This window comes from Olea europaea, chromosome 13, assembly GCF_002742605.1.
Source record: "Olea europaea var. sylvestris chromosome 13, O_europaea_v1, whole genome shotgun sequence".
Taxonomy (NCBI): Eukaryota; Viridiplantae; Streptophyta; class Magnoliopsida; order Lamiales; family Oleaceae; genus Olea; species Olea europaea.
The window spans coordinates 26,931,213-26,945,034 of record NC_036249.1 but is presented as its reverse complement, the minus strand read 5'-3'; positions in this window follow the sequence as shown (position 1 = coordinate 26,945,034).

Below are 13,822 nucleotides of genomic sequence, written 5' to 3'. Positions count from 1 at the left end.
ATAATTTTTAATTTTCATCAACAAAGCCTTTATTACCATTTTAATTAATATTTATTATTTGATTTAGGATTAATATAAGTGGTGAGATATTTAGAGGGTAAACTGGGAGACATTTTTATGTAAAAATACATTTTTGAATAGTAAATTGATGGGAAATGTGTGGTTGAAAAATAAGGAATTTTTTTTATTTACATGTAATATTATTTTAATAAAGAATGTGTGGTTGAAAAAAAAAGAGAGAAAAATACATTTTGAAAAAAAGGGTACCAAACAAGATCTTAATTGATATTTATCATTTGAGTTGGAATTAATATAAAGAGTGAAACTGGCATTCAATTATTTAAAAAAAAAATCAATAAAAATTTAGTGACTTATCTTCAATTGAGTATTTTGTTCATACAATTTTTATTTTCCATCAACAAGGCAATTTTTTATTTTTCATCAACAAAATCCTTGTTAATTTTCATGATTTCCATTATAATTCATCCATTGAGTTTTTATTTTTCATTGACAAAGCAATTTTTATTTTCCATCAACAAAGCCCTTATTAATCGTCATGATTTACATTATAATCGATTCATTATGTTATTATTTAATTGAGGTTACAAAATTGAAATGTCCTGTTAATATATTAATTGTGTGTGTGTGTGTGTGTGTGTGTGTGTGGAAAGCAATTTTTTATTTTTCATCAATAAAACCCTTATTAATTTTCATGATTTACATTATAATTCATCCATTGAGTTTTTATTTTTCATTAACAAAGCAATTTTTATTTTCCATCAACAAAACTCTTATTAATCTTCATGATTTAAATTATAATCCATCCATTAGATTATTATTTAATTGAGGTTACAAAATTGAGAGGTTGCATTAATATATTAATTGTGTATGTGTGTGTGTGTGACACTCATACACACACGAAAATTCAATGGCTTTAACGAAGCAATAGACAATACAACCCAATTTTATCAAGAGGAGTTTTTAAATACATTGTTGTCAAATGGTATCCCATTAGATAAGTTAATCTTGAAAAGAAATTATCCAGTGCTGCTTTTGAGGATTCTGGACCCATCCAACAGTCTTTGTAATTGAATAAGAATGATTCGTCGTGATTTCAAGAAATATATTATTCATGCAGAAATAATTGTTGGACAATATTCTGGAAAACAAGTCTTCCTTCTACGCATCCCATTAACTCCAACAAATGATGAAGGATATCCATTCAAATTCAAGAGAAAATAATTTTCAATACGTCTATACTTTGCAATGACAATTAACAAGACTCAAAGACAAACATTGCCTACTGTTAGAATATATCTTCTTGAACATGTATTTTCTCATGGACAACTATATGTTGCATTTTCTCATAGAGTTTCAATGCAAATAACAAAAGTTTTAGTAAGAGCAAAAGATAAAAGAGAAGAAAAGCCGTGGGACCTTAACAAAAATATTGTGTACAAAAAAGTATTATTGTGATCATATCATTACATTTTAGTTTATTCAATATTTTTACATTATATACATAATTTCATGAAGACTTAATTGTAATTTTCCATTTAACAATATTAATTACCTCTATTGTTTTAAAAAATAGTATTTGTAATTTAAAAATAGTACGTATATCATTCATCATTACATAAGACGTACATCGCACATGCTTACTGCTAGTTAATTTAAAATGATGTATTTGCTATTAATTGAGTGGACAGTAAATCTCAACTCGTACAGTGTGATTGCTCGACAGAGAATGTTAGGCGGCAGCACCGTATTAGTATGTTAAAATATTTTATTTTATTTTATTTTATTTTATTTTATTTTTTATCTAACATCCAATGCAATTAAGCCAATTAACATTCTTGCATCTGCAATGCAAACCACAATGTACAATTTGCTTAATTCTTTAAGAAATGGGGCTAAATATGGACTTAATTTGTACATTCCTTTTTCATATAAAACATTTGTCGTTCAAATAAGCATAAAATTGAATAATACTATTTGTACATCAAGATTTACAAATTGAAGTACAGATTGATTATGTGAATTATAATAACTGACTTCTTTTTCTATCTTTTTTTTTTTTTTTTTTTTTTTTTTTTTTTTTGGTCTTTCTCTCTCTTTTATGTTATCATTCTGTAAATCATAATGTACAAATAATATAGCTTCTTGAAATTTAATTAATTCTATGTGAAAGCAAAGATTTTTCTTTAGAAGGTGGGAAACAACTTGAGTAATAGAACCTAAGTGAATTCGCCGAAGAAGACATTGTTCTTTACAAGATCTATATTATTTTGAATACTTTAAAATGTTTCTGCAACATTGTAACCGATTATCTACATTTTTAAGTTTTAACTAGAATTATTTTTAGGGCTCACATCTATTGTCTCAAACTTACAATCTCCTTAGATGCCTCAACTTTTAACTCACTAACAAAAGAAAAGACAACAACATATTTTTTGCACCTTGACACATTATGTATTGACGTTTTCTATTAGTTAAAATTTTTTTATGTATTGAGATGTCAAAATATATTAGAGAAAATATAAGTTTCAAGAAATTAGATTTCAAACTTCTTTTTTCAAAAAAATAAAATAAACCCTTTAAAGGGAGAGAAACAAGACAAGTAATAGGATCATTTTACATTATCAGGATGCTTCATCTTGAAATATTTATATGTTGAAGATCACTTATAAAAATGTTCAAACGTTCATCATTTATACAATTTTTATAAATATATTATGCAATATTTGAGCTCAAAATCTGTATCTGCTTTAATAAGATTTTAAATTACTTTACTTAAAAATTCAATATGTAAAAAGTAAAAAACAACTTATTCATTTAAATAATATCTTCGACAACTCCAACCATCACCACCAAAACAGAGAGAGAGAGAGAGAGAGAGAGAGAGAGAGAGAGAGAGGCTGATGTTTCCTCACTTTTGTCAAGGGTAAAACATTGGGTGTGGATTTATAATATTATTGCAATTAAAGTGCCAAACATCTCACATCTTGAGTGCTGAATATTTGACAAAAATGCAAGCATGAAAGGGAGAAAAGGTTAAAAGTTTTGTTAAAAAGAGAATATGGCTTAACATTTACTCTTTTGGTAAGAAACTATGCCTATATTAGAGAAAAGGGTAATGAATCAAATCATATCTTAAATAGACTATTACAGATTGCATTGAAATAAATTGGATGAGGTTAGGTGTGAAAATGACAAAAAAATCATATTCTTACAACAAAGATTAAACAAATTTGATAATTAAACCTTTAATTATTGGTTGAAGAAAGTGAAAAAAAGACGTAATTATGATTTGAGAAAATGTAGAAGAATATATCAATTAGTATCTTTGTGAAAACCCACCTAAAATTTTAGCTCAAGAGGGCAGAAGATCGTGGGTTAAGGATTAAGTCAATAAGTGTAACTTATTTCTTCACAGACATCGATAAATTTCGTCTGATCCAGTAAATAACCTTACTAATTCAACCTAATTTTCAACTAGCACAACTTCAGCAAATTTTATTGCTTAGCCTATGTCTAAATTTATTTTTAAAAGCAATGGACGAGATAATATAAATATTTAATTACTCTTTAACTTTTAAAAATACCAAAAATGATTAACTGAAAAATATCCAACATGCTTAGTCTGATTATTATTCGAATTTAGTAATTTTATTATTTTTACCCTTTCTTTGTCTCCTATTTTTCTTTTTCTTTTCTTTTTCTATCGCTTTTAAATAATTCTAGTGGTACATAATTTCTTATACCTAAGGGTGTCCACCCTCTCACATCGGGTGGGGCCTGCTTCAATATTTTATTCGAGCGGGCTCCACCCATGTGAGAGGATGGACACCTTTAGGTAGAAGAAATTATGTACCATTAGTATGATTGACCGCTTTTATTCTTTGGGACCGACTAAATTTAAAAAGAATTAAAATCATAAAAAATTACAATGATTAACGAATTAAAAATTAACATTATTAGTAGAATATTAATTCAAATTAACACCATATTATAAGTACAAAACAAAAAGTTAGCACCAACTCACATTTAGACATAAATATTAAATTCTGTGGGCCAAGGACACAATGGTGTTCCCCGGGCGAGGGGGGTAACTGGGTGGGTAATGCAGGCCAGGGCTGTCAAAGGTGGTCTACAAAAATCAAGGGTTTTTCTATTTGTACACCTGGCCCATTCATGTAGTGTGGGGGAGGGCACGATGCACTGGGGTGTCAACTTCGGTACATCTCGATGTACAAGTAGCAAGGTCCAAAAATCAAAAAGTGACTATGACTATAGTATTTACATCTTTGAAATAACAGATTATGGTAATGATTATTTTATCAATGTATCAAATATTGATTAAACTATGACAGATCTATTTTGCCCAAAAATAAAATATTTCAAAACATAATTAATCATAGAATTTATTAAAATAAGTATAAATTCTTTTGGTAGTCTCAGTACACATTCATTTTGGTCTCGATCTTTATAGACAACAAAGTAAGATGATAAGTGATCAACCCGATCCTCCTTATAATATACATGATTATTTTTTATTCTTAACTTTTTACATTTAGACGATAACAAATTATTCACTTTGAGTAATGCTACATTCTCTAATAGCACTAGGAAGTTGTATGTCATCATAGATAATTGCTCCTTCTAACAAGCCAAGATAGGTAAATAATTCCAATCATCACTAAAGTTTTGAGGAATTACGTCAATGTTTACTGAAGTTATTTTCTTATAATAGTGATCAATCAAGTTTCTAACTGATATACTAATGGTCATTCAGTCAAAAATTAATATTTAATCATATGTAGCATCGTTAAGTCAAAGAATTTGGGATTTAGGAATCGAGATCAAAACGATGAGATGGAAAAATGTAATGTGATATTAGTTTTAGTTAGATTTTTTGGCTTAAATCGTATTGTAAATTTACGCTTTTTTTAACAACATATTTTGTTGAGCTAACTAAATAAATAATGTATTTGATGGCACATTGGCACTTAATGGTGCCTCCTAGAATTTATTATTATTTTTCTTTTTTGAATTACATCAATGATAGTGTAATTACTCAAAAATTGAGTGACCTTTGACTTATGTCAAGATTGACAGTGCTGGGTGTACAGGCCCAACACCTTACAGGGGTCTTATCGACCCTGCAGATGGGGTGGTTGAAATATTTTTTTTTCATTTTTTATGGCATCGGGGCCCACGTGGGGCCAATCCCATGTAAGGGGTCGGTGAGACCCCTGTGAACAAAGCCCTGTACATAGGGCTTTGTTGTGCCAAGATAGAAAAAATAGAGAGAGGGAATGGGTTGACAATCATTACTTTTCACTCTCATTTTGACAAATTAAATTGACGTAAGGCTTACAATGACCTAGGTGATAAACCAGAAGGTAGTAAATATAAATTATAGTACATAAAAATACATTAGTTTTATTGATTAAATTAGAAATTTATATAAAACTGAGAATGTTACGAAAAACGAGAATGAATAATATGAAAATATAAAAAATAAGAATACAAGAATTACGTGAAAATTAAAGACGAAAAAAATCACGAGCAGCTGAGGAGAATATTTACTATATAAAAGGACAATTACAAAAGATGGACGATCGCAAGAGATAATTACTGCTAATATATATAATAAAAAGAAGAATCTAACATATGGTGGAATCCTAATATAACATGCCTAACAAATAATGGAATGTTTGAGGTTGTTTAGAAAAGAAAAAAACTGTCAAAATCCGCAAACTAAGATTTCCCATATAAGACAACCGCTTGAGCGGTCGCCTAGCAGTTTGCTCATTGCAAAACTCATTCGAGTGATCTTCACACGATTTCTTATCCTTACTTATATCTTTGACTTCTTCATGACTCGTTCAATACATATAACCAACTCTCAATAAAATTTAGGTCACAACTGAGCTCTAATAAATTTCCACCATGACTGGAATAAAACTTCACTTTTCAAAAAAAAAAAAATTTCCACTTCTTCCACAAAAAAGCCCTTGAGGTCAAACTTAATAACTAATATCAACCATGTTCAAGCAATGCTCATATTTGATTACAAGGAGTGACTTGCTCATCATATCAGTAGGATTATCTTGGATACCAACTTTACTCACAACAATATCAAATTCTTCACTAAGTTAGGCTTTCACATTTCTTATCTCTCCCTTATCATAGGCTGCTATCAACATATAAGAGTAGATATACAAATGATACAGTACCACAATTTTTAAAGTAAACACAACTATCATAACTGTTTCTCTTGAAGTCATGAATATTCATAGATGAGTCAAACCTCATATACAACTTAACAGCTTTCCAATTGATACCACAATCATCAATAGTAAAAACATACCCTATAAGAGATCTTTACTTCTCAAGATCTCCAACAAAATCAAAATCAACACAATTAAGTGGCTCTGAAGAAGATTCTTTACTAGAATCAATACACAGTCACACTCAAAGCATAAGCAACCAAATCATTCACATCGTACTTCTGTAGAAGTCTAATAACTCTATCTTTAATAATAGAATATTGTGGTGCCATTGGTAGTGGTAGCAAAGCAGTACTATCCTTGACTTTTAAACTAAATTGATATGTAGAATCCAATATAAACCCTGACCCAAACTCAAACTCCACATCTTTGTTTAATTTCTACTGATTTGTATTAATAGATTTGCAATACCCTATAAGACATATTACTGGGCAAACCTTCTCTACCCCTTTTTAACAACACGAGCACCTTTGCTAACTTTAGGATCATCCTTCATCAGTGTACTTGTACCAATTTGAATCAAGAGTACTTGAAGATATACGAATTTTCTTCAAATCTGGAACACGTCTTGTATCACTAAATATCTTGATAGTCCCATCAAACATCTTAATTCTGATCATTCTAGCTATCTTATTAGGTACATTATTTTTCATTATCATAGTACCTTTGGAAAACAGTTTCATACGTTGAAAACCCAAAGGGCGAGTCGCCATAAAAGAAATAACTAGAAGTTCTCCATCATTATAGCTATCTTTTACAATACTGACTTCACCTGAATTTTCTAATTGTTTCTTTATTTTATCCTTGTTCTACAACTTATAACAGTCATATTTGATGTGCTACTATTTCTTGCAATAATTACAGATTTTATCGCTGTAATTAGACTTTGATTTGTCTCTCACATAACTACCACAAACAACCCTACCTAAGTCTCAGAGTAAAAAACAAGCCACTTCATTGTCTCATTTGAAAACAGAACATCATATACTTTATTTATTGCAAGAGTATTGCGACTATACAAAATAATGTCTATGAAAGACATATTAAGAAGGCAATGAACACAGCAAAATTAACCCTAAATCTTCTTTATCATATTTGACCTCCAGGGTCTCTAGATCATCAACATTTTCTTTAAAGCCAGTTAGATGATCTTCTATAAACGCGCTTTCTGTCATGCGATGAGAATACAATTGCTACTTCAAATGTAATTTATTGGTTACACTTTTCGTGATGCGTAACTGTCCAATTTTAACCATAATGTAGCAACGACTTTCTCCTTTAGAACGTCTTTAAAGAATTTGATTTGATAGATGAAGATAAATTCGAGATAGAGCCTTTCGATCTTTACGTTATTTTTTCCCTACGCCCAATTGAAGGTGTCTTATACTAAACCATAACAGGGCATCATCCAAGTCCATTCTCACGAAGACAACATTTATCTTTACCTACCATTACGAAAATCTAGTGTTGCAATCCAAAAGCAAAATATTGAAAATTTCATAGTTTGCATTACACAAAATCAAACCTCATTCTGACGCTAGTTTGTTACGTAAAAGGAGAATTAGCTGTATGAAAATATAAGAACAAGAATACAAGATTTACGTAGAAGCTCAAAACGGGAAAATCTAAAAAATAAAATAAGAAAATTCACTATATCAAAAGATGATTACAAAAGTTGGATGATCTCAAAAGATGTAATTATTCCTAATATATATAATATAAAGAAGAGAATAACATAAGGTGAAATCCTAATGTAGACTAACAAATAATGGAGTGTTTAAGGTGGTTTAGGAAAGAAAAAGCTACCAAAATTGCTAAACTAGGATTTCTCATAAAAGATGACAACTCGAGCGATCGCCTAGTGGTGGCAAGCTATCTACTCACTACAAAACCCACTTGAGTGATCCAAAGGCAGCTAGCGAGTGATCTTCCATCGATTTCTTCTCCTTGTTTACATCTTTTACTTTTTCAATACTTCTTTAAGACATACAATCAACTCACAATAGAACTCGGGCCACACCCAAACTTTAATTGAAAAACTTCATAACTAAGAGGATAACTATTACCCATTTCAAAAAGTAAGAAAACAAGTTTCAAATTTCAAAAATCAAATATTCATTAAATTTTATTTATAATTTAATTAATTAATTAAATATATTAAGGTCACAGATCTATACAATTCGATCACAAATTCACAATTTAATTAGTCACATATTATTTTTCGATAACAAATCGGAATTTTTAATGTCACGAATTACTTTACGGTTACAATTCAAAACTTTTGTAAGTAACAAATTTGTTCGTCGATCATAGATCAAAAATTTATACATCACAATTTATTTATAGGTCACAGATCACAAATATTATATATCACAACTTATTAAACATTCACAAATTACTAATTTTTTAGATCACAAGTTTTTGTCACAATTTATCTTTCTTACTGGTCACATTGGTCACAAATTAACCAATTTAACGATCACAATCAACTAATTAATTTGTGACCATTACCAAACAATCACTGCCTCCAACATCACAAACACCACCGTCACCGCCGGAACCACCACCACCATCACCCTATAGCAACACCACTGTCTTAAACAAAATCAACATATCATCGCCACACCAAACAAACTCATCACCGCCACACACCACTACACCATCACCATACAGTAACACCACCATACCACCACCACACCACACACACCCCACACCGTGCAGATCCACCACCATCACGCAACAACCACACCACATCTTCCCCACCACAACGCAAATCAACAACCATCATGCAGATTCTGACCGCACAAATACGCCACCACCACACCACACACACCCCACACCGTGCAGATCCACCACCATCACGCAACAACCACACCACATCTTCCCCACCACAACGCAAATCAACAACCATCATGCAGATTCTGACCGCACAAATACGCCACCACCACACCACATTCACCCACCAAACACCATCTTCCCACACCACTACCATACCACACAAATCTACTGCCACCACCACGCAACCACCACACCACATCTTTCCCCACCACTAGTAGATTCGCCGCCACCACGTAGATTTGCCACTGCTATGTTTTCTTCGGGGAATACACACAGAGAAAGAGAGAGAGTGTGTGAGACGAGAGAGAAACGTAGAGAGAGTAAATATTAGGAATTAATTAGGGTTTGTGTGTGTAATAGAGTATAAATATTTTGTAAAAATATTAATTAAAATAAAACCTCTAATTTTTGAAAGGTTAAACTATCCATTTTATTTTAGAATTGTGAATTTTTAAAACAGGGAATTGTGTAATTTCCACAATTTTAATAGAGAAAGAAAAAATCAATGAATTCTTATCAAATTAGGGTTAATATAATGCTAAATGAGTTACTTAATTGAGATAATTACTGGGACATTCTTGAAATAATTTGTTATTTATTGACAACTACCTCTTCAAAAATTTAGATATACCTATTGAGGTTTGTTTTGCAAATAGATTCTCATTTTACAATTTCGAGGTTGAATAATAATAATAATAATAATAATAATAATAATAATAATAATAATAATAAAAATAAAAATAACAACACTTATCTTATTCTAATCTAGAGGTGTAAGTGGGGCCATTCATGTTATACTAACACAAGTTAAGCTTCACGTAAGTTCGATATCATAGAAGTCTAACACAACCCGTGTTATGACAAGCCTACAAAGACTAAGCCCCTGTTTAGCCCTCATTTTGATGAAATAAAAATGGGTGAAATTATATTTTTTTGAAAAATGAGTTGTTGAAAAAAAAAGAAAATTTTGCAATATATGTCTAATATTATTTTATCGAAAATTATGTAGTTGAAAATAGGAAAGAAAAAAATGAAATATAATTTAATAAAGCCAAACGGGCTAAGATAAATATTATGATGGATTGTGCTGTGTGTACACACAGGCTTACATTCCCCTCACATTAAGAGAGTCCACATATAATAAAATATTCGTAAACACCCTTTCATGTGAAGGGATGTAAGTCTGTGTCACAACATTTTCCTATTATGATTGGGTAGAACATCATTTTTGGTCGAGCAGCTAACATCCAAGGAAAGGTTACATCGGTCACGTCACAACAAAGTCCTCTAATAACTCTAGTAAGTTCGGTTGTATGTCCCATCAGATGCTCGTATTCCAATTTTCACTTTTTGGTTAGAAGGAAAAATAATAATAATAAAAAATGGAATCACCGGAGGTCTCTCAACTCAGAAATTTGTTTCGTGTTGTAATTCAACTTCATTCTATTTTAATTCGATTATCCATGTTATATTATTTATTTCAATTTATCTGTTTGTCTATTACTGTTATCGAAACTAAGGGAATTCTTGATATAAATATCCAGTGAAGAATGCTATGTTATGTTATGTTATGTTATATACATGTCATTTTCCATTCAAAAATGTGATTTTTTTTATTCTTCAATACTTAAAATTGTGTTGTATAATTTGGTAGATGAATTTCATGGACTAAGTTTTGAATTACGTCAATTTTGGCTAACGTCATTTAGAAATTGTCGCCGCAATTTGATGCAAGGGCGGACCCAAGGGGGGTCTCCTAGGGTCACTTGACCCTCGAGTTTTTTAAAGTTATTTTTTTTTTTTGGTTTTAATTTTTGGGCTCACTATGAAATATCAAAGGAAATTGAAATATTACATTCTTAATATCATTTTAAAATACTCACAGATAATCTTGTGCGAAATGATCAATTGTAACAAATGTTATGAGGCATAAAAATATGCAGCTCCAAACTAATATTTCGAGAATTTCGATAACAAACTAACTTTAAAATTTTTTGACGATTATACGCTACCCATATCCATAAATTTTCTATATCCTCTCGAAACTCATTTTCGAGAACTATATCATAAACATATCGAATGATCTAAATGAATATCGAAAATAGTTAAACGTACATCAAACGTGTATACTAAAAAGAGATGTATAACTCGTTTTTTTTTAAATCAATTATTTTATTAATGTTTATTATTTTTGATCGAAAAATTTCTCAATATAATTTACATAATTTTTTTAGGAAATTTTACATGTGGTATGAAGTCAATTTTTTTTTTTTACTTAAAAATTCTTAATATAATTTTTATTACTTCATAGGGGTTATAAATTGTTATACTACTTTTTCATCTTGATTATTTTTATATTTGAAAAAAATTTATATATAAAAAAAATTCAATCATTTTTAAGATTTTTTTTTTATTATTGTTACCTTTTCCTCTTGATCAATTATTTTTTTTTCAAATGACGTCAAAAATTTTATTAGGAAATTTATTAGATTATTTTTTTAAAAAATTAATTAATTGAGAGGAAAAAGTAACAATAATATAAAAATCCTAAAAATGATCAAATTTATATATATATATATATAAAAATTTAGATGTAAAAATAATCGAGATGAAAAAGTAGTATAACAGTTTATAACTCATATAAAGTAATAAAAAAATTTGTCGCTTTTTTCAAAAATTTGATTGTGACCCCCTAATGTAAAATGTCTGCATCCGTCCCTGATGCATTAATTATGTAAACCATATTCAAGACTAAAATTAAGTTTCATTAAAGATGTATTAAGAGCATGTCTGAGCCCTTTTGTCTATCTTTTTTTTTTATTATTATTTTGTAAGAATACATTTTGGAATAATAAATCAATAGTTAAAAAATAAAAAATAAAAATTTGGATTTGTGTGTAATAATATTTTTTATTGAAAAATGTGTGGATGAAAATAAGAGAGATAAAAAAGGCATTTTGGAAATAATGATGATCAAACAAGGGTTAAATATTATGTTTATATGATGTTAATGTTTAGGATTAATTGACCCCTAACAATTTTCTTATCTGTTTTCTAAAGAAAAAGTAATTAGAGAACGTTTTAATTTAGATTTTAAAAGTACAAAAATTCAAGTGTTCCTTACTCATATTTAATAGATTTCATTAAAATTTAAGTATGCTCAACTCAAATTTAATAAAAGGTATTAAATAATTTGTAGATTTTTAAGGATTTTATTAATTTATAAAATTTTAAAAGATTTCGTCTATAATTAGTAAAATATCAAACCCTTCGAACCAGCCGTTGTGGCACGTCGAGCCATATGAGCCGACTTGCGTGGCTGGCCAAAATGGCCCGTGTTACAGGCTCTTTGCTGTCTACTTGGTGCAGGCAACTACCAGCCTGAAGCAAACCAGCGCCCAGCTACCAGAAGGCAGAAGCAGGCTGCTTCAGGTAGTCTGCCTGTACAAATTTAGAAAAAAATGAGCCGGCTTGGTAGCTTGAGCCAAGCCTCGATTTCTCAAGTGAGCGAGCTTCAACTCGGCTCTGGTAAAAAAAGCTCGAGTTAGTTTTTGTCCATTACACACTCGAGTCACGATCTTCAACTTGTGAACTGGCTTGACCCAACTCGTTCACATCTCTACCAACTCTATTGTTGTTCCTGTTCTACCACCACTCCATATCTTAGTTTTTAAATCTAAAATTTCATATATGAACATTCTTTGCCCTTGTTTGGGTTCCATTATTTCAAAATGGATTTTTTCTTTTATTTTTGATCAAACAATTTTTAATAAAATAAGAATACACGTAATTTTAAAAAATTTTCTTATTTTTTAACTATATATTTTTCAAAAAAAATCACCATTTCAAAATATATTTTCCTCAAAATTTGTTGGAGCCCAAACAATGGCTTTATATTTATGTTGAATTATTTTATTCATATACGAAAATGATGAAATATTTGGGTTTACGTTATTTGAAATTTATGGCCAAATGGAGTGGTCGGTCGATTGTGAAGGTGGTGAAGTTTTGCTATAAAATGATGGCGAAAGTGATGGCAGCGACAAAAAGATGTGACGCCAGAGATGGTAATTTTGGCGATGTGATCGTCATGCTATTTCTGTGGTGATTGCATCGATTTTGTAGCACAATTTGTTATTATTGTTACAATAATTGACATTGTGTCACATATATTACAAATGGAATAACAAAGAATGTTACAAAATGAGTAAAACAAATTTCGGTAAAATAAAATAAGTTGAAAACTAAGGTAGGAAATTGTTTAATTTTATAGTTAAACTTTGAAACTTTCCCAATCCATAAATAATAATAATAAATTCGGGTCATAGATCATTTGTTTCCACCATTGCTTGAGTTTCATCTTGATTTTCATATACAAGTTTTTAGCATATAATCAAATTAGTATGCAGTTGTAGCCAAACCGGCGCACCGTCACATTTTGATTCTTGCCTTTTATATTAGCTAGTTTGTTACCACTTTATAATAACATTAATTCTTGAAATAAATGATATTTAGACCCAGCAACACTTAGAAGGAGGTGAATAGGTGTATAATGCGGAGTTAAAAATAACAAACAATAATAAACAACAAGAAGTCCTAGTTTCTTGTCTCTAGATGACTAAGTTTGATCCAATTAAATCCTAATTGCCAATCATGCTATATAGATCAAAGCATAAGAGTAAAATCAA